The sequence below is a fragment of the Pongo pygmaeus genome, chromosome 9 (genome assembly GCF_028885625.2).
Source record: "Pongo pygmaeus isolate AG05252 chromosome 9, NHGRI_mPonPyg2-v2.0_pri, whole genome shotgun sequence".
Classification (NCBI taxonomy): domain Eukaryota; kingdom Metazoa; phylum Chordata; class Mammalia; order Primates; family Hominidae; genus Pongo; species Pongo pygmaeus.
In genome coordinates this window covers 65027486-65055049 of record NC_072382.2, presented here as the reverse complement: position 1 = coordinate 65055049, position 27564 = coordinate 65027486, and the positions used below count along the sequence as shown (strand labels likewise).

The 27564-nt window shown below is 43.0% G+C and overlaps 1 long non-coding RNA gene and 1 pseudogene across 1 annotated transcript in view; both read left to right on the top strand.

The window, feature by feature from the left end:
* The window catches only part of LOC134740258 (uncharacterized), a 61260-nt gene that overhangs the window by 10044 nt on the left and 23652 nt on the right, over nucleotides 1–27564 (top strand). The gene's annotated exons all lie outside the window — the stretch shown is intronic.
* LOC129008512 (activating transcription factor 7-interacting protein 2-like) lies at nucleotides 3303–5702 on the top strand (annotated as a pseudogene).

Sequence of the window (27564 nt, the reverse complement as noted above, 5' to 3'; positions counted from 1 at the left end):
ATGTGTTTCCACTTGTTTGTGTCATCTATGATTTCTTTCAGCAGTGTTTTGCAGTTCTTCTCATAGAGATCTTTCACCTCTGGTTAAGTATATTCCTAGGTATTTTATTTTTCTTGCAGCTGTTGTAAAAGGGATTGAGTTCTTGATTTGAGTCTCAGCTTGGTCATTGTTGGTATATAGCAGTGCTACTGTTTTGAGTACATTGATTTTGTAACCTGAGACTTTCCTGAATTCATTTATCAAATCTGAGAGTCCTTTGGAGGAGTCTTTAGGATTTTTTAGGTATACAGTTGTATAATCTGCAAACAGCAATAGTTTGATTTCCTCTTTTTCAAACTTCAGATGCCCTTTACTTCTTTCTCTTGCCTAATTGCTCTGGCTAGGACTTCCAGAACTCTGTTGAATAAGAGTAGTGAAAGCGGACACCCTTGTCTTGTTCCTGTTCTCAGGAGGAATGCTTTAAACTTTAACTGATTTAGTATGATGTTGGCTGTGGGTTTGTCATATATGGCTTTTAAAATTTTGAGGTAAGTTCTTCCTATGCATAGTTTGTTGAGAGTTTTTTTCATAAAAAGGTGCTGGATTTTGCCGAATGATTTTTCTGTATCTATTGAGATGATCATATAGTTTTTGTTTTTAATTCTGTTTGTGAGATGTATCACATTTATTGACTTGTGTATGTTAAACCATCTCTGCATCCCTGGGATAGAACCCATTTGATCATGATTAATTATCTTTTTGATATGTTGTTGGATTCAGTTAGCTAATATTTTGTTGAGGATTTTTGCATTTATCAGGGAAATTGGTTTGTAGTTTTCTTTTTTTGTTGTGTCCTTTCCTAATTTTGGTATCAGGGTGATACTAGCTTTATAGAATGATTTAGGGAGAATTCTTCCTTGCTCAATAGAAATTTCTGGAATAGTTTCAGTAGAATTGGTACTACTTCTTCTTTGAATGTCTGGTAGAATTCACCTGTGAATCCAACTGTCCTGGGCTTTTTTTTGTTGTTGGCAATTTTAAAATTACTGATTCAATCTCGCTGCTTGTAATTGGTCTATTCAAGGTTTCTATTTCTTCCAGATTTAATCTAGGAGGGTTGTATGTTCCCAGGAATTTGTCCATTTCCTCTAGGTTTTTTAGTTTGTGCACATGAAGATGTTCATAGTAGTCTCAAATGATCTTTTGTATTTCTGTGGTATCAGTTGCAATGTCTCCAGTTTCATTTCTAATTGAGCTTATTTGGATCTTCTGTCTTCTTTTCTTGGTCAACCTAGCTAGTGGTCTATTGATTTTATTTATTTTTTCAAAGAACCAGCTTTTTGTTTCATTAATCTTTTGAATTTTTTTGTTTAAATTTCATTTAGTTCTGCTCTAATTTTTGTTATTTCTTTTCTTCTTCTAGCTTTGGGTTTAGTTTATTCTTGTTTCTCCAGTTCCTTGAGGTGTGAAAACAGGTTGTCAATTTGTACTCTTTCAGACTTTTTGATATAGGCATTTAGCACTATAAACTTTCCTCTTAGCGCTGCTTTTGCTGTATCTCAGAGGTTTTAATAACTTATCTCATTATTATCATTAGTTTAAAATTTTTTTTAAATTTTCATCTTGATTTTATTGTTAATCTAGATATCATTCAGGAGCAGATTATTTAATTTTCATGTATTTTTATAGTTTTAAGGGTTCCTTTTGAAGTTGGTTTCCAGTTTTATTCCATTGTGATCTGAAAAGATACTCGATTAATTTTGATTTTTAAAAAATTTATTGAGACTTGTTTTATGGCCTATCATATGTTCTGTCTTGGAGAATGTTTCATGTGCTGATAAGAAAAATATATATTCTACAGATCTTAGGTAGAGTGTTCTGTAAATATTCATTAAGCCCATTTGTTCTAATGTGTCATTTCAGTCCATTGTTTTCTGTTGCCTTTCTGTCTCAAAGATCTGTTTAGTGCTGTCAGTGGTGTATTGAGGTCTCCCATATTATTGTTTTGCTGTTTATCTCATTTCTTACGTCTAGTAGTAATTGTTTTATCAATCTAGGAGCTCCAGTGTTTGGTGCATATACATTTAGGATTGTAATATCTTCTTATTAAATTGATCCTTTTATCATTATATAGTGACCATCTTTGTCTTTTTTCACTGTTGTTGTTTTGAAGTCTGTTTTGTCTGACAGAAGAATAGCTACTCCTGCTTGTTTTTGGTTTCCATTTACATGAAATACTTTTTTCTACCCTTTTACCTTGAGTTTATATGAATCCTTCTGTGTTAGGTGAGTCTCTTGAAGATAGACAAATATCTTGAAGATAGACACATTGGTCTTGATATTTGATAGGCGAAAAAGGGAATAGAGACATTTAAATAGCATAATTAGCAAACGACCTCATAAATATTTTTAAATACTCCACCCAACAAATTAAGAGTATGCATTTTTTTCTTTTCAAGTATACATGAAATATTTATATTCTAATTGACCTTATGCAGGGTCATAAAACAAATCTCAACAAATTTCAGAGAACTGAAATCATACAGAGAATGTTCCCTGTCAATTATACAATAAACCTGAAATCAATAACAAAGACATAATTATACATTTTTCATATGTTTAAAAATTTAGAAATATATTTCAGCATAACCCATAAGTCAAAGAAGAAGTCACACAGGACAGTAGAATATTTAAGCTGAATAATAATAAAAATATCAAAATATGTGTGTGTGACGTGTGTGTGCACAGTAAAGAAGAAAGACTAAAAAAATCATTGACTCAGGCACGTTTCTCAAGAAGCTAGAAAAATAACAGCACATTAATAGCAAATGAAGTAGAAGGAAATTAATGATAAACGTAAGCAGAAATTAATGAAACAAAAATACAATGGAGAGTATCAACAAACCCAAAGTTAGTCCTTTTAAAAGACAAACATCCTTGATATACCTCTATTGGGATTAAGAAGAAAAGGTGGGGATCGGGTGGCTGGAGTGGCGCCGCTCTAGCCAGTAAATGACCTGCAACATAACTATTTGCAAAACTAATGGGGAAGGCGATTCAAGATAAAGATAAGTTATATCACAGGAAAGCAATTGAAAATGCAACAATTAAGCATCTGAATGAAGGACTAATTACACTGAATTCAGCACTTATGAATCTTATCTGCAGACATGTACAGACTACATCCTAAGATTGACTTCTGCTTCAATGGAAATACATGAGCCAGTGCCTTATTGGAAGTGATTTGTGTTTTTTTAAGAACTGGTGTATATCGGTAAATCAGGGATTTCTTTTTGGTTTGGATCCATTGCTGGATATGAAAGATGGCAAGCCCGGATAGAAATAAAGGGAAGACATTAAAAGCCAAAAACAAACAAACAAACAAACAAAAAAAAAACAATGCCCCCAGGTTGCTGGAAGCAAGTGGAGATTCCGAATAAGTCAAGGCATGTTGAAGCACTGAAAGCAGCAGCAACTGGGAGTAATGTTCCAAGCGGTAATCAGAATTTCAGTCCTAGTGTCATAACTAGCAAATGTAGACATTCTGAAAATGGTGCTTCCTCATTGGACTCTAATAAAAATTTGTTACCAGAGAAAAGTAAAGTATTCTCTCAGAATTGCAGAAAACCAGTAGAAGAAATCATTCATTCAGAAACAAAATTGGAACAGGTTGTTTGTCCATACCAAAAGCCAAGTAAAACAACAGATTCCCCAAGCAGAGTCTTTATACAAGAGGCAAAAGATTTACTGAACACTTCCAAAGACCATTCTGAAAACCATTTTGAATATTAGACGAATGTAACAGGATCCCTTTTTGAGCACAAAGGGGCTTGTAGTCTGAAGTCCAGTTTCTGTCCACCGAGTTTATTGAGTTGTGGTGTTCAGATGCCAAAGTCTACAGCAACCGGTACTGTGGATAATAAGAGAACTGACCAGATGGTTTTCCATTTAGAAACAAACTCCAATTCAGAATCACATCTGCCTTTTATCAAAGAAAAAGTGACAACATTTTAAGTTCAGAAGACTCAAGTTTTGTGCCTGTTGAGAAAACACCTAACTTGGTGAATTCAGTCACTTGTAACAACTGTGCTGATGACATTTTGAAAACTGAAGAATCTAGTAGAACCTGTCCTTCCAGCATTTCAGATTGTGAAAGTGCAGATTCAACTTGGCAGTCATCACTTGACACTGATAACAACAGCCATTATCAAAAGACGAGGATGTTTTCAGAAAACAAAGAAAATATTAAATGCATGAAAACTTCAGAGCAAATTAATGAAAATATTTGTGTAGGTTTGGAAAGGCAAACAGCGTTCCTGGAACAGGTCAGACATTTGATCATAGTATAAATTGCGAACTATTTGACAACAAACTGAAAGAATTGAACAAACGCACTGGGAAGATAGAGTGCAGGAATAAACATGAAGGAATAGCTGATGAACTCTTCGCCAAAATAGCAAAACTCCAAAGACATATTAAAACAGTATTATTCTCTCAAAGGAATTGTTTGGAACCAAACATGTTATCCAGTAATGGAGCCTGTAAGGTTGCAAATTCAGAGATTATGAATTTGGATAAGAATCTGGAGTCAGGGCCAGGCACGGTGGCTCACGCCTATAATCCCAGCACTTTGGGAGGCCAAGGTGGGAGGATCTCTTGAGGTCAAGAGTTCAAGACCAGCCTGGCCAATATGGTGAAACCCTGTCTCTACTAAAAATATGAAAATTGGCCAAGCACGGTGGTGGGTGCCTGTAATTCCAGCTACTTGGGAGGCTGAGGTGGGGGAATCACTTGAACCTGGGAGGCGGAGGTTGCAGTGAGCTGAGGTCACAACACTGTACTCCAGCCTGGGTGACAGAGCAAGACTCTGTCTCAAAAAAAAAAAAAAAAGAAAAGAAAGAATCTGGAGTCAGTTAATAGTCCAGTTTAAAGAAGGTCTTCTGTGAATTATGAGCCTCCTAACCCTTCAGAAAAAGGAAGTAAAAAAATTAATTTGTCACCAGATCAAAATGAGTCTGTTCTGAAAGTAACAATGATGATCTTATGTTGATTTCTGTGAAAAGTCCTAATTTGACAACTCCGGTTACATCAAATCCAACAGATAATCAGAAAAATTACATCAGGAAATTCCAGCAATTCTCCCAATGCTGAAGTTATGGCTGTACAGAGGAAACTTGATTCTACAATTGATTTGACAAAAGAAGGCCTATCCAACTGCAATACAGAAAGTCCAGTATCCACCCTGGAGTACCTTTGAAAACTATTTTAAACTCAAAAGAAACAACCTCATTGGCACAAAATGCAGCCCAGGTTCCTGAGTCCTTTGAGCACCTGCCACCACTCTCGGAACCAGCACCACTAATACCTGAATTAGTAGATAAAATCTGCGACACACTTCCTCACCACAAGCCTGAGCTCAAAGTGAAATGGGTTTTGAGACCCAGGGGCATTGCCCTGACTGGGAATATAACCAAAATCAATCCCAGTGCGCTCCTGTAGAAAGCTACCACCTCCTCCTGTGTTATGAGAACCCTAATAATAAGTTGATTTGGAAGAAGACTGGAGAAATTAAAGCTTTACCATTCCCAAAGGCCTGCCCTTTATCTCAGTTTTTAGTTTCCAACAAATATTATTTTACTGTCCAATAAAAAGATATTTTTGGATGCTATGGACCATTCTGTGATATCAAATCTGTCCCTGGGTTTTCTGAAAATCTTACCTAAAAGAGAGGTCTTCAATAATTATGTATTGTACTACATTTTTTCCATATTTGAGTTGTTTGTTTACAATATCACTGTAATACTATTTGCCATTGTAAAAGGTTAGCTCAGATTGTAAGCCCTTTCTATAGAAACAGTCCACTTCTATATGTTGTAAGTGGCCAGTAATTTGATGAATTTCTGATATGTATTAAATATATCCTTCCAATGGATAAGTTCTAAAACGTACATTCTCATGGACCCATGTTGCTGAGGTGTGTTGTGAACAATACCTTTGGTGATTGTGGAACTGCTGCTTCCATCAGAAGACCTAGGATACAAGCAGCCACTGTTTCCTCCATTGACAATCAGCTTTTAGTGACCTGCTGTGGTCAGCATAGCTACAGGAAAAATCAGTGTTTTTTTTGAGACGGAGTCTTGTTCAGTCGCCTAGGCTGGAGTGCAGTGGTGCGATCTTGGCTCACTACAAAATTGGCTCTTGACTGAGGCCAGATCATCCCTGGGGTGCACCTCCACCAAGATTTTATGAAAAGATGACATTTTGGGCTGGATAACAAAAATAAATTATAAAAATTAAAAGATTTCATGAAAAAAGAAGAAAAGGGAGAAGACACATATATATCCAATGTCAGGGATGAAAAGTCAACTTTGCTAGAGATTCTGCCAATACTAAAAATAATAAGATGATACTAATGGCATATTATTAATAACACAACCTAGATTTAGATTAGATGAATAATATCCTAGAGAAATGCAACTTAGAAACCTGAAGATCTTCATAACTTTGGGGTATGAAAAGATTTTTTTTAGGCAGGATATCAAAAAAGTGCTAACTATGATGGAAAATAGATGCTTATCACCTTGAAACCAAGAATCTCTCTGTTCTTCCAATGACTTGATGAAAAGTAAGCTGACAGTGGGAGAAAAGATTTGCTACACATATAGTCAACAAAGAGCTCATACTCAGAAAACAAAAAGAACTTCTAAAAATCAATAAGGAAAAGTCAAACAGCCAAATAGAAAACATTGGCAGACAACTTGAATAAGCACTTCACAAATGAAGAGATCTAAATGACCAGCGAACACATGGAAAGGTGTTGGGCCCATTACTAATTGAGGAATGTAAATTAAAACCATGAGTTACCAATGTACTCACCAGAATGGATAAGCTACAGAAGTCTGGTAATACCAAGTCCTATGTAGCTCTGGAGTAGAGGTGCAACAGTTGGCACTCTTCTCACTGAAGGAAACCAGAATGCATCATTCCAAAATCTACCTCTTTGAAATAAATATTTTTGAACTGAAGGCAATTAAGAAGTAGCAAAGGGAGGAAGAGCTCTTTCTATTCTCTCCTCTGCCCCTACTGCCTAAAGACATGATATAAATTATCCTTTACTGGAGACGACTGCTATTAGCTCAGAGATGGCACCAGAGGAATCTACAAATAACCTTTACTCCATTAGTTTATTCCCATATTCTACTCATAGCTACCTCTGGAAGCTTAAAACTTCTTTGCTTTGTCTTGTCACTTCTCTAAAATTTATTATTCTTTGTTGAAGATGTTAAATAAGCCAGAGTTTCAAGTCACTGCTTTGAGGTATCTTTCATTGAAGTTTCTCTTATGTAATGCACACTGTTTGCATTTATACACTTGTCTGTTTTTTCTCTTGTTAATCTGTCTTTAGTAACAGGAGTCTGTCTCAACAATACATTTATAAGGGCTGAGGAAAAATTATGTTGTTTCCTTGGCATCATGCATTGGTGGTGGATATGCAAGTTCACACGATTTATATGGGAAAGAGTTGTCAGAATCTTCTGAAGTTGAACATATACATACTCTATGATCCCAAATTTCTTGGAATTTCCAAAACTTCTTAGATTTATACCCATGGAAATTCATGTACACGTGTACTATGAGATTTGTATAAAAATATTCATAGCTGCGTATTGACCATGGCCCCAAACTGGAAGCAATGTGCATGTGCATCACTTGTAAAGTTGAATAATCTAGAGCCATATGCTAGTTATGTCTGGTGAAAAAGCCAGATTCAAAAAAGTAAATACTGTATGACTTGATTTATATTAAGTGCAAAAACTAGGCAAAAAGTTAGTGCTTAGGAATGTATGTTTAGGTAGTAAAGCTGTAAAGAAAAATATAGAAGTAATTGCCATAAAAATCAGGATAATGTTGCCCTTGTTAAGGAGAAAACATGAGGTGGCTTCTGGGTGTTGATCATCATCTAAATCAGGAGTTGGCAAATTACATCTGGTACCTATTTTTGTAAATAAAGTTTTATTGGAACAATGCAAGCACATTTGTTTAATATTGTCTATGGCTGCTTTCACAATGCAATAGCAGACACAGATGCTGTAACCTGAGTGTTTGTGCCTTTCCTACCAAATTCATACGTTGAAACCTAATCACCAATGTGATGATATTAGGAGGCCTTTGGGAAGTGATGAGATCATGAAGGTGGAGCTCTCATAAATGGAATTAGTATCCTTATAAAAGGGGCCCCAGAGAGCTAGCTTGCCCCTTCTACCATGTGAGGACACAGTGAGAGGGAACCTTATAGGCCAGAAACCAGGAAACAGGCCCTTACCAGACATGGAATCTGAGTCAGCTGGCACTTTGATCTTGGACTTCCCAGCCTCCAGAACTGTAAGAAGTATATTTTTATTGTTTATAGGCCACACAGTTTATGGTATTTTGTTACAGCTGCCTGAATAGACTAACACAGCAGAGTTAGGTAGTTGCTGAAGGGATCAAATCAGCTAAGTAAAATATTTACTCTTCTGCTCTCTAGAGAAAAAGTTTGCTGACCCCTGACCTAGACTTCCACCTGGATATTGATCTCACAGGTGCTTCTTTGTGACAAATCACTGCCCTCTACATTCTATTTCTGCTGTACATTTTTCTTTTATATATCTTTCTGTATATATGCTATATTTCACAATAAGATGATATTTAAGCTCTATATTTGAGTTTCAGCAGAGAACAACAGAACTGGGTGGAGATGTGGGCACTGGGAGGTGGGTGATTCACCTTCTTGGAACCTCCTTACATACAATTTGCACTTACTGGTCAGCCAGTGTATACTTCACAGGTTTCCAGAGTTGTTCAAGAACAATCAAAACATGAATGTCCCTTTTTTTTTTTTTTACAAACGAAGAAACTGAGGCTCAGAGAGATTTAACTGTCTTGCAGAGTTCTCAGAACTTGGGTGAGGAGATGGGATTTGAAAGCATTCTGTCCAACTATGAAGTTCATTACACCATGAGGTTGCCTCCTAGCTATTGTTAGAAACAAAACGAATAAGAAGGAAAAACTCAGCCTGATCCTCAGGCATTTTAAGGGCCTGTAGCCAGCTCCTAAATTTAGCCAGTATTTTTTTTTCTCCAGAATACATTAAAAAAATGCTTAACTGGATCATGTTTTTAGTCTCCTTAATAAATTCCTTTACCAAAAGGCTTGCAGAATGGGAACTACGCCCTGGAAACTTCTAGTCCTAGTAACCTGACTGTGGTTGCACAGGAGGACCAATCTTCAAACCCGAGTCTATTTCCAAAGCTTGCGGAGGCCTGCAGGTGACTGATAGCTTCAATCACACCCCACTCCAAGCCTCTCTGCAAGCCTTGAAAATGAAAGGGTGGGATTGGCCCAACCAATCATTCCCGACAGAGCTTTGTACTCTGCTTTCTTTGCAGTACTCTCAGAGCCACAAAGGAAACAATCACCTTTCCCAGGAACAATACAGGCTGAGATGCCTTCTCAGGATTTTCTCTGCTTCGGCAAAGCCCTTATTGCCTCCTGCTCCACAGTTCACCAAGTGTAAATTATGGGGAAGATTAACCTGCCTGTTATTACAATTGTTCACTCAACTGTTAACACCAAGAGCCATTATAGGGAAATTAGACTTCGGGGAATGCTATTTACAGCTGCTGGCCCGGCACCCAGGGGACTGCTACTAAATTCATTTATATGTTTTTCCCATGGAAATTCTCAGTGGATTTAGGTTATTCTTTCAATTCCCTAATCCTCAAGTGACCTTACATTGTCCAGCTCATCATAACCCCTTCCAGTGACATTTTCTTTCCCATCATACTTGAGATTATTTCTCTAACAGGCAGAGTTATGACCCACTCTTGCTAATCCTCAACATATCAGGGGAGCTGTGGGCTAATGTGCTTATATTGGCATCAGAAAGACCTAGGTTCAAATTCCAGCCCTGGGAAAGAGGAGGCAAAATAACTGTAGACAAGTTATTTAATCTCTCAAAACTTCAGGTTCTGCATACATGAAATGCACAGTTGTGAAGATTCAATGAAATAATACATACAAAACATGGAACATGATGTCGGGTTCATAGGAAGTGATGGTGGCCAACATGATAGTTGTTTAATTCCAGGTATCTATTATTGTTGTTGTTTAATGAAACCTGACTTTATTTATAGATTGAGCAGACTGGGAGGGACAAGGAGCAATGGGAAGGGTTTATGGAGCCTGATGGAAATGGGACTTGCCAGGATGGACTGAGAAAATTCAGTGAATAGATGGCTTGGGAGTAGGAAATCTGCCCTTCCCACCTACTCCCACCCATCACCCACATTCCCTGTCTTGGGACCTCTGCTGCTCTACCTACCAGACCTCATGTGGTCCTGTAGCCCAGGGCTGGGCATGGTCCCTTGACTCTTTGTAAACTCCTGGCTGTAATTCTGTGTTCTTTCTGGCACTGGCTTCATAGCAGCAGAATTTTAACAGACGTCAAACGTCTGGTTTTGTTTGTCTTCGGTTTTCAGTTAGAATATAGTAAGTCATCCTTTCCTCACCACTCCAGACCTTGCATATTTCTGAAGACACATTGTTTCTCTTCTTCCCTCGTGGCAGGGATGGGCCTCTGCCCTGCTGTAGTTTTGGTATTTAACATTTTCAGGGCCACTTACTGTAGATGTCACTGGACTTTCAGTCCTGTTTTCTCACTTGCGTCTATGAAAATGACTCTGAGGTTTGCTGGGAGCTAGGATCACCCCTGCTTTACTGGTGAGGGAATGGGTAGTCTAAGACCAAGTTATATCGGGTCTAGATGCCACATCTCTTGGGTCTGTGCCAGCATGCTGTACTCTAAAAGCCTCATTGTCTCCTTCCTAGAGGTGAGGCTTGCAGTTGCAGATGGGTATCAACTCATGGGAAGCTACTCCCTTCAAAGACCTGGATGACTTTATTCTGGATGTTTCTGGCAAGGCCCCAGGTCCAAAGAATGAAGAGGGCCCTGATGGACCCTCTGCACTTACAGACTTAGTTCCTGAACCTACATGTCTCACCACCTTGTCCCTTCCTGTCTGTTCCAACCTGCCTGGCATCAGCCCTCACCTGTTACCCCCATTCCCTCCTCTGCCTGTTCTTTCCCTTGGCTGTAGTCAATAGCTCCTTCCACCTTCCAACTTTTGGCTTCATCTCCTGGCCACTGACACCCATGGTGTCTCTGCCTTTGACCTGGCCCCAGCATGCCTGTGTGCTGCCCTCTTAGGAAACTTTCATCTTTTTTTTTTTTTTTTGAGATGAAGTCTTGCTCTGTCACCCAGGCTGGAGTGCAGTGGCGCGATCTCGGCTCATTGCAACCTCTGCCTCCAGGTTCAAGCGATTCTCCTGCTTCAGCCTACTGAGTAGCTGGGATTACAGGCACCCACCACCATGCCCAGCTAATTTTTTTTCATATTTTTGGTAGAGAAGGGGTTCCACCATGTTGGTCAGGCTGGACTTGAACTCCTGAACTCAGGCGATCTGCCCACCTTGGCCTCCCAAAGTGCTGGGATTACAGGCTTTAGCCACCATGCCTGGCCAGAACCCTTCATCTTGAATTTGTCTTCTGGACCCTGATGGCAGCTCAGGAAGTCCTTGTAGGCTCCAAATGCTCCATAATATAATCCCAGAAGCACATTCTGATCTGGTGCTTGTATATCTGATACCATTCAAGTCCCATATGCAGACCTGAGGCAGGCTGGACATGTAGAACGGTTGAATAACTGGACAAAATTTCTAGTGATCTCTGTTCCTCCCCTTCAGAAGGAAGATGATTTTCCACACTGCTGGTGTAACGCCTCATCATCCCTTGAAGTGGCCTGGGCTGCCCTGCTCAGCCTGTCCCTAGCACAGGCTGCCCCTCACCTGGCAGGAGTCTATGGGCTTTGCAGCCAGGGCCTGCATTTTTACATCATCCTAAGCCAGCACTATCTCTGCCATCACTCACCTTGGCTCAGCCTGCTTAAAGTCTCTCCTGCTTTCACATATCAGTCCGCTCGCTGTGGGCTTGCCCCTGGTTTCGGACCCTAGTTTACCTGCATTCCTGGACTTGATCCCACCAGTTCAGTTCCTTGCTTACTGCAGGTCTATTCTCTCTTTAGCTGTGGCACGGTGGAATTGACCACCTGTGCTGGTTAATTTTATGTGTCAATTTCGCTGGACCTTGGTGTCCAGCTAATTGGTCAAACATTATTCTGAATGTTTCTATGAGTGTGTTTTTCTTGGATGAGATGAACATTTAAATCCATGGACTCCGAGTAAAGCAGATTGCCCTTCATTATGTGGGTGGGTTTCATCTAGCCCACTGAAGCCTTTAATAGAACAAAGACCAACTTCTGCCAGCAGAGGGATTGTGCCAGCCGACAGCTTTGGACTTGACCTGTAACATGGGCTCTTCCCTGGGTCTCCAGCCTGCCAGCTCACCCTGCGGATCGTGGATTTGCGTGACTCCATAATTGTGTAGGCAGTTCCCTTTACTATCTCTCTGTATAGATACACATCCTATGGGTTCTGTTTCTCTGGAGAACACTGACTAATACAGCTTCTAACACAGGGATGGTTAAGAAAATGGATTCAAGAGCCTTAAAAAAAAAAAACTTATGAATTTTAATGATCAACTTAAAAAGTTATATTTTTCACCTTTTTTATTGTAAAATATACATAACATAAAGCTTACTATTTTTTTTCCTTTTGCCATTAATTTTATGCAATTTATTAAAAAAATCATTCATTCAAAAATTATTTATTAACTGTCCTGCTATGTGCGAGGAATCTGTAAGAGGTGCCAGGGTTAGAAAAACAAAATAAAAACAAAAACAAATGTATGGTCTATGACCTCAAAGATGCACCATGTGTAGTCAAGGAAGACAAATAACATATGTAACAAACCTGCACGTTGTGCACATGTACCCTAAAACTTAAAGTATAATAATAATAAAATAAAATAAAAGAGATGAATAATTCAATAGAAACTAAAGGGAACGATGCACATGAAAACTTACTACTTTAACCTTTTTTTTTTTTTGAGACAGAGTCTCGCTCTGTTGCCCAGGGTGGAGTGCAGTGGTGTGATCTCGGCTCACTGCAACCTCTGCCTCCCAGGTGCAAGTGATTCTTCTGCCTCAGCCTCCCAAGTAGCTGGGACTACAGGCGCCACCACACCGAGCTAATTTTTTGTATTTTTAGTAGAGACGGGGTTTCACCGTGGTAGCCAGGATGGTCTCGATCTCCTGACCTCGTGATCCACCCGTCTTGGCCTCCCAAAGTGCTGGAATTACAGGTGTGAGTCACCGCACCCGGCCTATTTTAACCATTTTTAGGTATATAGTTCAATGGCACTAATTTAAGGACATTCACATTGTTCTGCAATCCACCTCCACACTGATGTCATCTTTGCAAACTGAACTCTGAACCTATTAAACAATAACTCCCCGTTTCCTTCTCCCCTCCGACTCCTAGCCTTTCTACTTTCTGTCTGTACGAATTTAACTGCACTAGGTCCCTCATATAAGTGGAATCACACAGTATTTTTCCTTTTGTTACTGGCTTTTTCCCCTGTGCAAAATGTCTTTAAGATTTATCCATGCTGTAGCACGTGTCAGAACAGAACAACTATTAACCTGGGTTCCTCGAACAATTTTCTAAACTGCTTGAGTCATCTCATCTGTAAAATAGGAGTTGTAAGAGTATCAGCCTTATGGGGTTCAATGAGTTAGTACGTAGAAAGTACTTGAGCAAGCTGGCTCATAGTGAGTGCTCAATAAATGCAGCCTGCCATTATTAGTTTCCTCTCTGATCTGGTGCCAAGGGTCCTTTTTCAAGATCTGCTGCCCTGCTCAGAATGGTGCTGTCTGGCCATCCCACATCTAGCACCTGGCACATGGTTTTCTCAATGAATATTTGTGACATGAATGTACACATGGAACTTATTCTCTCCCCAGCTCTGGCCCTGGAGGGTCGGATGAGGGACAAAATCTCTAAGCTGTGACAGGGAGTAAAATAGAGCTCTCTTAAGTACCACAGTTACTTAAACTTCAACAGTTTTCAATATGGTACCCAAACCCCAATAGCAGTAAGCTAACAATTTCATGTCAGGATGAAATAGGAAACAACATTGGTCTACAACTTGGAGTTGATGGCCAAGTACAGAGTTTAAGACCTTGCTTTGCTACTTGTTGGGAGTACAAACTTGAAGTACTTATCTCCCCTTGAAAAACCTTCGTTTCCTCATCTGTCAATGTGGATTACAAGCTCTACTTCCCAGGGCTGCCATGAGAACTTTGCGTGAGGTTTTGATGGAACTCACTTTGTACATGATGCTGCACCACGAGGGCCACCCTCTTCCTCAAGTCCCCGCCTTGCTCGGGTGGATCTCAGCTACCAGGGAGGAGCACACCATTTGCAGTTTGGATTCAATTTCCTCTTGACTCTTCTTTTCATTACAAACATGATAAAAGTGAGAGAGACAGATGGCAAGACTTGATTCACTTTTACAAAATGTTTTTATGGTGTGAATATAAAACTGAAAATGAAGGGAACGAGAAGGTTGCGATATCAGGGAAGTTGGGGAGGTGGTGAGCCCAGTGGGGGAGGTTTTGGCTTCCAGGGGGAAAGCTAATTGCCCATGGCTTGAGCGGTGCTCCCTGCTACCCATCCACCACTCTGGACACCCTAGGACATCACTGTCAGTGAGGAGAGACAGAGAGCAGATAGACTTTCTCCTTAAAGCACCTTCCCGAAGGGACACTCAACGTCAAGACACTGGTCATTTACTGGCCGATGGCTCTGGGTTGGACCAAATGACGCTGCTCTTTCTAGCACAGTAAGGCAATGTTCTCTGGCTGAAGCCAGGGCAGCACAGAGTGTGCCTGAGTTCCTTTCAACATTTGATTAAGGCCAGGCTTTCTCAGCATGGCACCATTGACATCTTGAGCTGGATAGTTCTTTGCTGTGGGTGCTGTCCTTTGCATTTTTGTATGTTTAGCAGCATCCTTGGCCTCTACTCACTAGATACCAGTAGCACCCTCCCCATTCCAGTTGTGAAAAACAAATCCCCCCAGCGGCTGGCAAAACTGCCCCTTATTGAGAACTACTGGGTTATGCCCATCAGTTGGGGTGCCCAGTTCTGCCATTCTCGTGGGGCTGGACAAGCCAGATGGAATAGGCAGAGAGTTACCTGGCAGCCCTTTGCTGGGGATCTTTTGTTTACTTTCCACCCTGAATCAAGGAGCTCCACTGGCCTCTGACTTCTGGTTGGCTTTGGCCAGTGAGGAACACAGGGAGGAGATCCAAGGAAGGACAGAGGGTGAAGTCAAGGTATTTGTTCCCCCACTTCCTCCCTGCAGGTTTGAGGGGATGGCTGCCTCCCTTGCAAAAGGCCACCTCTCTGTTTTAGTGGCCTGCTCCAGGTTCTGGGACCTGCTTCTCTCTTAGCCGCATCAGGCCTAGGGGTGCTAACAGCTCCTTCTCTCCCACTGCTGCCAGCCCCAGGGTGCTGCGTGCTTTGGTCAGTTACCTCCACCCTGTCTTCACCTTTCTGAATTTCTCTAATTACTACATTTGAATGTGCCATCTGCTTGCTGTTGAAACATAACTGATTTTTACAAATATTTATTTTTCTTGCATTAGTCCATTTGACCATTTATTCAACACATTATTTTTCATACCTACCTATCCTGGGCCAGGCATGATGCCAGGTACTGGGGCCACAGAAATGGATCAGACATCATTCCTGCCTGAAGGGAGCTTACAGTCTTCCTGCGGAATAAGACAGGAGAATGGTGATAGTCCGAGACCTGGTGCTCACGTGCTCTATGAGATGTCTGGCAAAGCCCTGGGGAGGATACAGGAAGAGTATGGCCTAGGGAGCCTGGTGACCCAGGTGAGAAGGTATTGGATCTCCTGCAATGATGACACATCATCAGGTGGTTCTACGAGGATGTCTCCAGATCACAGCAGTGCATCCTAGGCAGAGGCACAAAGTCTGTAGGCTCCTCTCTCCAGGCCCTGGGGACTCTCTCTGGGGAGGAGTAAACTATGCACATTCAAGCTAAGAGCCTTCTTTCCAGGGATCCAGAGCTCACTCACCCTGAGGCCCTCCACTCTTTGGCTATTTGAAATTCCTGACTGATGCTGTGAAGAAAGAGAACATTCCAGCACAGAGAAGTCTTTCCCTGCAGCAGCTGCCAAACAGGCTCCTTGCCGAGGTACCTCCCTGCTGCCTGCCAGCCAGCCATATTTCAAAGGTCACAGTTTCCTCCCTGTGGTTTTCTACAGAGCTAAAGTCTCCAGGACCCTGAAATAAATTAAAATATTGATTGATTCTTAATATTCTCTCAAATCTCTCAAAATCTCCAGGTCTTATATAAATCAATGTGCCGGTTCCAGGGACTTATTCAATAATCTGCAAAGTATCCTGGTAATTACTTTCGAGCTGACCCCATGGCAGAGGGAGACCACCTTTCCATCATTTTTAGGGCCCTGGGTACAGTAACTGATCAGAGGACTCTCATTTCTTATTTTAATTACTGAACCTCTTCAACACAGTGCCTTGGACAGCACGAGGCAGCCCACCTGCTGGAACAAGTCTGTTGGGCAGACCTGGGTCAGGAACTTGCCTCTCTGCTGCCTCTTTGCTGTCCTGCCTCATTCTGCTTCTCCCCTCCAACCCTCCCACCTCATCCCCTGCCTTTTACTCCAGTGTCCTTAGCTTCTTGGCAAGGATAGTTCAGAAATTAATTTAATAACACTCCATTTCTTCAGATTAAGTAGAGAGCTTGTCTTATTGGGGAAAAGCTGTCTGAAAGCCTCAAGCACATGGGACTTTCTGATGCTGCCCAAGGCAGCTGCCTGGATTTCAGGAGCGAGGGTGGGATGGGAAGAAGGAGAGGGGAGATGGGCCATATGCCTCTCATAACAGTGCTCGTTTATGCTGCAGTAAGTAATAAAGTGACTTCAGCTCATTAGGGGCCAATGCGGTTCTCAAAGAAGGGAATGTGTTCCTAAGGAAGCTAGAGATGATGCCTTGTGTACGGTCTTCCCTGTCTGACCCCAGCCACACCTGAGCCTCGCATTGTGCTGCAGCATCCTCTAACATCCTCCTGTCCTGAATGCCAGACAGGTGTATGGCCAGCCACCCCGGAACACGTTTTGCTCTTTCACCATTCTTAGCCTTTGAATATATTAGTCTGTCTATCTGGGATGCTTTGCTCCTCTTTCCCCCATCTGAAAAACTCCTGGTTATCCTTCAGAGCCTAGTTCAAGGCAGGGTGCAGTGGCTCACACCTGTAATCTTAGCACTTTGGGAAGCTGAGGCAGGCAGATCATTTGAGGTCAGGAGTTCGAGACCAGCCTGACCAACATGGTGAAACCCGATCTCTACTAAAAATACAAAAAATTAGCTGATGTGGTGGTACATGCCTGTAATCTCAGCTACTCGAGAGGCTGAGACAGGAGAATCACTTGAAACTAAGAGGCAGAGTTTGCAGTTAAAAAAAAAAAAAGAAACATAGTTCAAATGTGAACTCTTGTGGGGAACTCCCATACTTCCTGTGTTTTCCTCTGCAGCTGAGGATTCAGACAAACCTCAAAGGTATTTGCAGACATGTCTGCAGGTGTCTGGCTTCCCATCACCTTAGAGTAAAGCTCTCATGGTGACCTACAAGACCCCATGTCATCCACCTTTCATTATCTCTCTGGGCTCCAGTAACACTGACTGCCTTATTGTTCTTCAAACACTGGCCACCAGTGGCCCCCACCCCACTCAGGTTCCTTGCATTTGCAGTTCCCTCTGTCTGGGATGCTGCTGTTCCCCACAGCAGAGGTGGAAGAAGCTGTTCTCACAGAGGGGACATGGAGGTCACATTTTAGGTGTCCAGGTGAACGTGTTGCAGCAGGGTCAGGGTGTGGGGTCTTCTGCTCACTTCTGCTTGGTGCAGGGTGAGCTTCAGGACACCAGTGGGGGCACCCTGTGGAGCAGAAGCAGAGAGATCCGCAGACCTTGAGACTTGTGGGGAAAGGGAAGGAGCCACCTGGGGCTCAAGAACTCACCTCGTGTGCAGGCACACCCAAGACCTCCCCTGGGAGCCCAGAAGCATTCAGAGGGCACTTTGGAGTGGTTGTGAGCAGAAGGAAGTTACAACACAGTGAGGTCTGAGCTAGTACTGTCACTGGGACCCTATTCCTGCCCACAGGCTAGAGGAGGCAAAGAGTTTCCTGTTGTATTGACAGCGTCGTCTTGGGTTACAAATAGATTTCACACTGAGACACATGCCTACCTGTTCAAAGTGGCTGAAGGGCTTCAGGCCAACATCATGGAAAACACTCTCCAACCAACCATCTCAAGCCTTTCTGGATTAGGACTGATATATTCAAGTTTATTTTCCTCAAACTGCTGAGTAGCAAATGAGAGAATTTTTTGGTAGGTCTTTGCATAGGCCCAAGCAGGTGGGGCTTCCAACCCTATACCACAGGGAGGCCACACATACATGCACACACACATGCATACACATGCACCTGCACCATAGCAGGTAGGAGCTGCAGGAGTGAGGCTGGTACTTCAGCCGATGGTGCCTTTCCTGTGGGGAACCATCTGTTCTTTTTCTTCTGCCAGCTGCAGTCAACTCTCCGATTCTTCTTTTTCGTCCCACAGCTCCAAATTCTCAAGAGATGGGGTATGGATAGTGGTCATAATCTTATCCCTCCCCCCAACATGGAAACTTAGGGTTCAAGACAAAATGTCTACTTTTTTGTTTTTACTTGAGAGCATCTGGGAGCTAGGTCAGCATACAGGCTTAGTGGGCTGTAGCTAGAGCAGGGAGCTTCTCACCAGGTTAGTAGGAAGTATTAGGACGAGATGAGGCTGAGACCCAAGGCCCAAGAGGAGGGGCTTAGGTGACTAATATGAAAAGGCCAGGAAAAATGTTAAAACTGGGAACAGACATGGAAATCAGAACCAGGGAGACAAGAGCAGGCATAGTGTCCACAGAGAAATTGAGGAGGTTCTAGGACAATCTCCTGGAATAGATACGGTATTTGTTGCTGACTTTCACAGGCCTGCAAAAGTGTGATAAATAGGTGGGCAGCCTGGGTTTGAGGCATTGGGGTGGGATGAACAGTTAGCCTAGATGGTTGACTTCTACATGGGAATCAACTCCTTCTCCTTTCTTAGTCTTGCCTTTACATAATCGTGTTAGGACAATCTTCATTCTTCTTGTTTTCTCTAAGGTAGTGAGGGATAATAATTATGAGAAATTTTATTTTCTGACGAGAATGGAGATCTGAATTTATCAATCGTTATTCATTTTTCACTTTTTTTTTTCTGAGGCAACAACTTCACTCTTATTCTACATCCCTTTTGAGGAGATTCCTTCGAGAACTTTCCTTTCACTCACTCCAGGGGATGTTGCAGTCCTAAACAGAGACTTAGAAAAGTGGAGTTCCAGCCCCTTCTCCATTAATTACTGGCTGTGTGACCTTGAGTATGTCACCTACCCTCTCTGGGCAGTTTGGCTATATTATCTTCAAGGGCTTCCCAGCTCTGCTACTCTGGGATTCTCTAAGTCTGTCTTCTTTATGGATTAATCTCTAAGCCACAATGACACCTCCCTCCAGAAATGTCATTCCAAATGTTCACTGGTGAGCAGGTGTCTGCCCACAGACCCTGCTCCCAAGATGCTACAGGCAATTTGGGAACTATATTTTTAAAATCACCACAGATGGGAAGACGAAATTGAAATGTGACTTGGTTGAAAACGCTGCTTTTAGCATTTTAGCCCCATCTTTCATCCTTCATTGCATTCAACTTTTCAGATGGCTGCCCCCAATAGCCCATGATCTTTCTGATTGCTCAACAAAGTCTCCTGGAAAAGAGCTTCTGATCACTGCTAGCTCTGTGGCCTCTCCTTACCATCCCATAATTCTTGTTCTAGTCCATTTCAGGGCTATTGAAGTCCCATATGATCAATGTTATGGCCTCTTTAACTGACTCTGTTATTTGCGTAAACATGGGCAGATTTGCTTTTTCATCATGCCCTAGAGGTCTATAACAGTGTCAATGATCTTTCCTACTGTCTTAATTCATTTTGTGCTGCTGTAACAGAATACCAGAGACTAGGTAATTTATAAAGAATAGAGATTTATTTCTTACAATTCTGGAGGCTGGAAAGTCCAAGGTTGAGAGGCCTGCATCTGGTGAGGGCCTTCTTGCTGTGTCATCACACGGCGGAAGGTAGAAGGGCAAGAGAGTGCATATGTGCGTGAGAGAAAAAGAGGGAGAAGTGGGGGTGGACTCACTTTTTAATCAGGAACCTACTCCCGCAATAACTAACTCTTTCAATAATGACATTAATTCATTCATGAGGGCAGAACTCTCATGACCCAATCACTTCTTAAAGGTTCCATTGCTCAACATTGTTGCACTGGAGATTAAGTTTCCAACACATGAATTCTGGGGGACACATTCAGACCATAGTACCTACCATATCAGGCAGTAACCTTAATTTAAGTTCTAGGCTGAGCATGTTCATTTGCATACATCATCTTTTTATCCACACAGTAATGCTCTTCCTGCATCTATATTGCTACTTTCCTTTCCCACACAAAATTTGGGAACTATATTTTAAAAATCACCACAGATGGGAAGATTGTTTCCTGAAAACAGTCTTTTTTTCAGATAATATCTCCAGGATTGGGATGATTTTTAACCTTAAGCCTGCCCCTGACTTGTTGAATGACATGCCGTCTGGAAGTAGTGCTTGTCCTGGGGGCTAGTATTGTCCTGGGAGTAGCCTGTCAGTGGGCAGAGCCTCAAGTGGGCTGGATGGTGAGCTGTAAGACAGGTCAGGAGGCAGGTGAGGGTTGGCGTGCAGGCATGGGATGGGATGCAGGTGTGAGCAGCTTGAGAGCCAGGGCAGATGGGGTAAAGGCAGAAAGGGCTAGCTGGGAACTGGGAACCAGGAGGTGAATGGAGAAAGTCAGAATCAAGGGTGTTGGTAGCCAGGTTGAATCCAGAAGGTGAAGGCCTGGAACCAAGACCAGCTAAACCCAATGCTGTATTGGGAACCCAGGCAACATGATAGCCTGGGACCAAGGAGAGAATTCTGGGGGTCTTGTATGCGACTGTGGAGACAAATTGTCCGAGTTTAAATCCTGGTTCTGCTCCTTATAGGTGAATGTCTGGGAGAAAATTATCTAAATTCTCTGTGCCTTGGTCTCCTCATCCATAAATTGGATGACTATAATAGTGCCTTTCTTGTAGGATTGTTTAAGTGAGTTAAGACTTGTAAGGTTCTTAGAAGTGGTACTTGGCCCATACTGGCATCAGATTCAGCTATTTTCTTTTAAAAAATGACCATTAGATCACTTTGCACATGGAGGATTCTGCCTCAAGAGGATGTTGCAGGCTCTGAGCAGCTTCTGATGCTGCTGTATGGGAGTGTATGCCAACTCAGGGAAGGCCTGGCCTTGATTAGCATGGTGCTGTGGTACCAGTTCTTGCTGCTGCCATATGTTTGTTAGTGGGATAATTGAGCAACTGTCCATTTTTATTTTTAAGTTCTGATGGAAACGTGGAAATAAAAACACAGTATATTTCTGCAATAACCAGAGTGTGGGCTTTTGTGTTATCAGTCCTGAGTTGAAATCCCCTGTCTTCTATTCATTCATCATATGACATTTAGTAAGTTTTCACCTTTTTGAGTCTTGGTTTTCTTATCTACACAATGGAGATATCAACATGTATCCCAGAGAATGAATTTGAGGTCCAAGATAAAGTATGTAAAGCATCTGGCTTAATACTTCCTTTCTTCTGAAACAACTCCCATGTTAGCTGGGGCTATAGTCTCACCTGTTGGTGCCACTGGAGAAGGATCCACTTCCAAGTTCACTCACATCACTGTTGGCAGGATTCAGTTCCTCACGGGCTGGTAGGCTGAGGGTTCTTGGCTGGCTGGGGCCATTCTCCATTCTTTGCCATGTGGGTCCCTTCATAGCGCAGCTTACAACATGGCAGCTTGGCTTCCCTCAGAGTGAGCAAGATGGAAACCAGAATCTTTTTGTAACCTAATATTGGAAGTGATATCCCATCATTATTCATCAGCATCCCTCACTCAAGGTAGAGGGGATTTTAGAAGAATGTGAACACCAGGATAGGGCATCACTGGGGCCATTTTGGAGGCTGCCATCACATTCTGAAACCTCTTTTCCCACACACATGTCCCAATACTTCCCTCTCCAAAGGCACCATTAGCCATAACCTCTGAGGCATTTGTCACTTCATCCCATCCCCTCCCTCAACCAGAGCCAAACTCCAAAGGCACTGAGTCTTTCAATCTTTGAGCAAGAAACTTATCTTAATAAGGGCTCTCAATATTCTATTTCTTATGTTAAGATTCTCTTTTTTCTTCCTAGAGCCCTCTAAAGTTTCGATTTCTTTAAACAGAGAAAGGGAAGCTTTTTTCTCTACCCATTCCCAAGAAAATGTAGAAGCCAAATTCTGTTTTAAATGTGTGACTTACTACATGATATTTGACCTCTTCCTTCATCTTGTATTAAAGAAACTTCCAATTTCAGTAATGTTAAAGAGTCATGTCCTCTGACCTGACCCCAACGGGAAGGTTGGCCCTACCATCCACTGCAAAGCTGAAACACATCTGACTAGGGTTTGCAGATTTCTTCTGCCAGGACTCACACTGGGCTTCAGTAGCAGTCAGGCTGAGAAGAAAAGAGTAAGAGATGCTGAGACGGAACAGCTGATAGCAAAGTGAGGACCAGCCTTAAGGAGAAGCAGAGAGTGGTGGGATGCAGTTAGACATAGGATGCCTGTAAACAATTAGACTTGGGACTTAGCGAGGAAACCTAGAGCTAACTATGTGTGTCATAATTGTAAATAAAAGGCAGTGGTCAGAGTTCAAAAGGAGTCAGAGGCAGTGGTAAAATAGCAGCTGGAATAATCCTGGAGACTTAATAAAGTACTGAGAGATAGGTGCTAGGATTAATGGGCAGAATGGGGCTTAGAGAGGTATAGCAATTTGCTTAAAGTCACATAGCCCAAAAGTGGCAGAGGTGAAAGTTGAAGGCAGATCTGTCTGCCTCCAAATCTCACTGTCTCTGCAGTCTACCATACTGCTGCCTAGATGACTTCTTTGTCATCTTCTGTTTTTTTGTTTTTTTTTTTTTGTTTGTTTGTTTTTTTGAGACAGGGTCTCACTCTGTCACCCAGGCTGGAGTGCAGTAACATGATCATGAACCACTGTAGCTTCGACCTCCGAGGCTCAGGGGATCCTCCCACCTCAGCCTCCTGAGTAGCTGGGACTGCAGGTGGATACTACCACCCCCAACTAATTTCTGTATTTTTTTGTAGAGACAAGGTCTTGTCATGTTGCCTAGGCTGGTCTCGATCTCCTAGACTGAAAAGATCCTCCTGCCTCTGCCTCACAAAGTGCTGGGATTACAGGCGGGAGCCACTGTGCCCGGCCTGCCTAGGCTTCTGACTATTGGTTGACCTCCCCAGCCCCCACCACAGATCCTGACTCCTTTCTGACCTCCTTGATGGGTTCCAGGCTAGCTGATGCCCAGGACAAGGAAGTGGCAAGGACTGATGGACAATGGGTGGAAGAGCAGCAGAAGACGAGATTCATAGAAAACGATTTGCACGACCTCAGAGGTCTCCTCTGCCCAGGCTGGGGCCTCGCTCAGTCCTCAGAGATGCTGGGAGAGCCCAGAACCTTAGCGTGGTGGAGCCTGGCTGAGCCTGGTTGGGTCCTAATCCACTTCCTACTGGTTGACGCCACGGCCGCAGATGCTGACTACGATGTCTGCAGGCAGGACCCAGCTAGGTGAGTCCGCCTTGCTGGCTGTGCGCTGCCTTCTCACTAGGGCCTGAAGTCTCCCTTGGCTTCCTCTCTGGGCCTCTCGCACCTGAATTCTCCCCTCCGGATGGTTGGCTGTAGTTGCAGCACTGTGCCTGCAGGGGGCGTGAGGTGCGCCGCCCAGGTTCCCCTGGGGTCCCTACCCGTCCAAGATGGGACACAGTCCTCAGGCTGCTGACAGCTCTGAGCTGAGTCTGTCTCTAGGGATTGCCCTCAGATGCCGAGAGCCACCTCGCCCATCACATCCCCTTCCCAGGGGCTGCACATCCAATGTCGAGTCAGTGCGGGGGATTAGAGGGCCGGGGTCCTCGCCCTACCTCAGTGCATCTCTGCAGGGCCATACCAGCTCTCAATCTTCCCTGCAGGATTGCGGAGGTCTTCGCTGCTTCTGCATCACTGTTCAGCATCTCCTTCTGTCCCATCCTTTGCCCCTCACTACTCCCACGGGCGTGGAGTCTGAGAGCACTTCCTGATAAACCCCGCACTCACCGTTTCCGTTTCAGAGGTGCTTCCGGAAGAGGCACCTGCAACAACTCCTATCTGCTGTCTTGGGTCAACAACGTGGGATCCTTCCTGCCACAAGTCCTGTCCTGAGGCCTAGCTTAGCCAGGCCTCGTGTGCACCACATTCCCTAACCCCCTCCCCCGGGGTTGGGTCCACGGCTCTGCCCCTGAGAGAGGGAATCAGGCAAGTCCAACCCCTCCAGTGTCCAGGCGTGAACGATCCAAGGCAAGGCACTTGGCCACCGTCACATAGCAAGGCCGTGGCCCGGAGTTCTCCTCTTCTGCATCCCGACATTTCTACTATGCTCTATGGCTTTTCTCTTTAACAAATATAATCCAGTCCAACAACCTTTCTTGACCTGGTGCCCCTGCCCCTAGTATTCTTATTTTAGAGTTCTCAGCTTTCCCATCACCAGGGATATCTTTTGTGTTATTTCAGACTCCATGCTCTGGAAAATCCTATCTGCCATATACCCTTCATTTGCAGATAATAATAAATTTGTTTTCATAGTTTTATCATCAAAACCATATGTAACTGCCAATCAGAGCTTCTGATCCATAAGAGATAATCACAGTTTGTATAAATATTGAATTGATATAAATTGATGCTTGTTGCTTCATTTAGTTTGGCAGTGGTAGTGGGGTGGTTATTGCGAAAAACATGCGCAGTTTCCATGAGGAACTTCATTTGAAAATAGCACATAGACATCTGTGACTGTTTCAACTGCAGAGATAAAACAGGGCCTTAACCCCCCCTCTCTACAGCATGAAGCTCCTGGAGCCCCCTGCTGGAAGGTGCATAAAGGCAACTTTCCTCTACCAGACACTGAAACCACCATCCCTGGGCTCTTGGTGCCATGGAAGCCTTGCATGCTGGACTGGATGCCTTCTCGTCCACCATCCCTGGGCTCTTGGTGCCACGGAAATCTTGGATGAGGGTCTGGATGCCTTCTCATTTAAGGGGAAACTGGGCAGGGCTCTCTGTTCCTGCCCCCACCATTAGCGCCCCTCCATTCTTTCGATTTTTGAAGTTAATACACTAGGGCAGAGAGAAAGTGGGCACCACTTAAACTGTGATTAGCCATTTATCCCTTAGTTGCCAGCTAAGCCCTTTGTAGAGTTTCCTGACAGCTCCTTAAAGCCAGATGATTTGGGGTCCCAGCAAAGCCTTTCAGTGGTAGTTAGGGCTCCAAGGTGGATTGAGAATGGCTCCTGGTTTCTCCAGGTCCTGTGTTTGTAGGCATGACATGTCCAGGTGTAGGAATGGGTGTCTATGGTAGCTCTGCTCAGCACACCATCGCCGGCCCAGAAGCACTGACATCACACATCACAGAGCTGCCCTCAGCTGGCGAGCAGGGCCTGGGTGTGAGGTGGAGATCCTGGGCTCTCCCAAACATGCGCCATAGAGCACTAGCTTCAGGTCTCATGGCAGCCTAATCTTTACCCAGCTTGCCTCCAAGATCTTGTTGGCAGGAGTGTGCACCAAACGAGGGGCAGAAAAATGATCTACATAGAGATGGAGGAGACAGAGCTGCCCAGGGAGCCCTGCCTTGTCTCAGCTGCAGCCTGGTGTGCTGAGGTCTCTTCCTACCCAACCTTCTGTAGACTTCCTTCTGTTCTCCCCCAAGTCACTCACACTCTGGAATCTTCCCAATGGACCTTGAGCATCATGAGGAGTCCAGACCTTGCAGGAGGGGGACCATGTGCCACAGAGCTGACCTGTCATTCCTTAGAGAGATGTGAGATGAAATTGTCCATGACTGCCCCAGGGATCCTGTATGGGGGGAGGGCTGCACATGCCTATGCCAGAAACCAGATTATCAGTTTTTTTTTCTGACAAAATGTTAGTCCATGGAAGATAAATTCTGCCTTCTGGCATATTATGTATATAACAATATATGATATATACATACATATTTTTTACATGTGTGCATTTAAATTACTTAATTTTTAATAGGAATCATGAGATATGTATGATCTTTTCAAATAAGGCTTAAATTAAAATACTTTAAAGGTTTTAATTTAATGATAGGGACTAGGAAACTTGAACAAGGATTCAGGTTAAGAAAGTTGAGGGAGCTGTTTTGAGACAAGTCATTGAGTGTACAAAAAAAGATAAATTGAGTTAAAAATACACTTGCCTTTAAAGAAATACCACAGAAAAGCACCAGTTTATTTCTAGATAATCTGGTCTGGGATGCCCAATTATTTAAACAAAAGGTAACACAAGAGAAAAACACAAATAAATAAAATATAATAATTATAAATAAAACAAAACCCTCTAGGAAAATGGCTGATTCAAACAATTGTCAAAGCATCTTCAGACCGAGCTTATCGCATGCATTTTTTTCAGCAATTGAAAATGAGGTCAGGCTCCAGTGAGCCCAGAGACCTGGTTTTAGGGATGCACCTCCACCTATCAAACCCTGAGTGTACCTTCATGCCTCTAATTGTTTGGGTTTCTTCCAGTCCCAAAGGCAGTCATTCAAATATCTCTTTGACTTTTTAAGCCTTCCTGATTTCCTGAAGCTCAAGCACTGTATCTCTTTTCATGCCCAGAACCTGAAACCGACTTTAACAGATTCTGTTTATTTTCTTTAAACTCCTAAAAATATTATTCCTGGTCAAGCAGCAATCCTGTGCCCTCCTTCAAGCCAATGTGCAGGGGCAAGGGCACCCCAGGAGATGCTGGAGGAGTGGTTGTTTTTGACCTATGGAAGATGACTACCTGTAGCTGTGGGATTAGGATCCAGTAGGGCCATGATCACAGGGCCCAAAGAAAGGGACCCCAGGCCTTGTGCTCATAGCTTCTCACAATTTTAACTCATTACCACTGCAGCATCAAGGTTAGTATAAGGAGGTCAGTAAGGGGCCATTCTTCTCTTAAAACCTCAAGATTGTTTGCTAAATTTCTGCATGTTAAACCCTACTGGTTGTGGGTGGTATCCTCAGGTGACTCCCACAGATAGCTTAAACCCATTCTTCTTTGTAAAGTTTTGTGCTTTGCGTGTGTATGTGTGTGTGTGGGGGGGCTACGGAGGTTGCTAACTGGCGGCCACCTTGCTGCCCTGGACATGGCTGATTGGATCAGGCCCTTTGTGTTGGACAAGAGGGAAGCCAGTCCCCACTAAACTGTATTGATGTGAAACCTATTAGCCTGACTATTCAGTAAGAATGATCTGTATTGCATAACA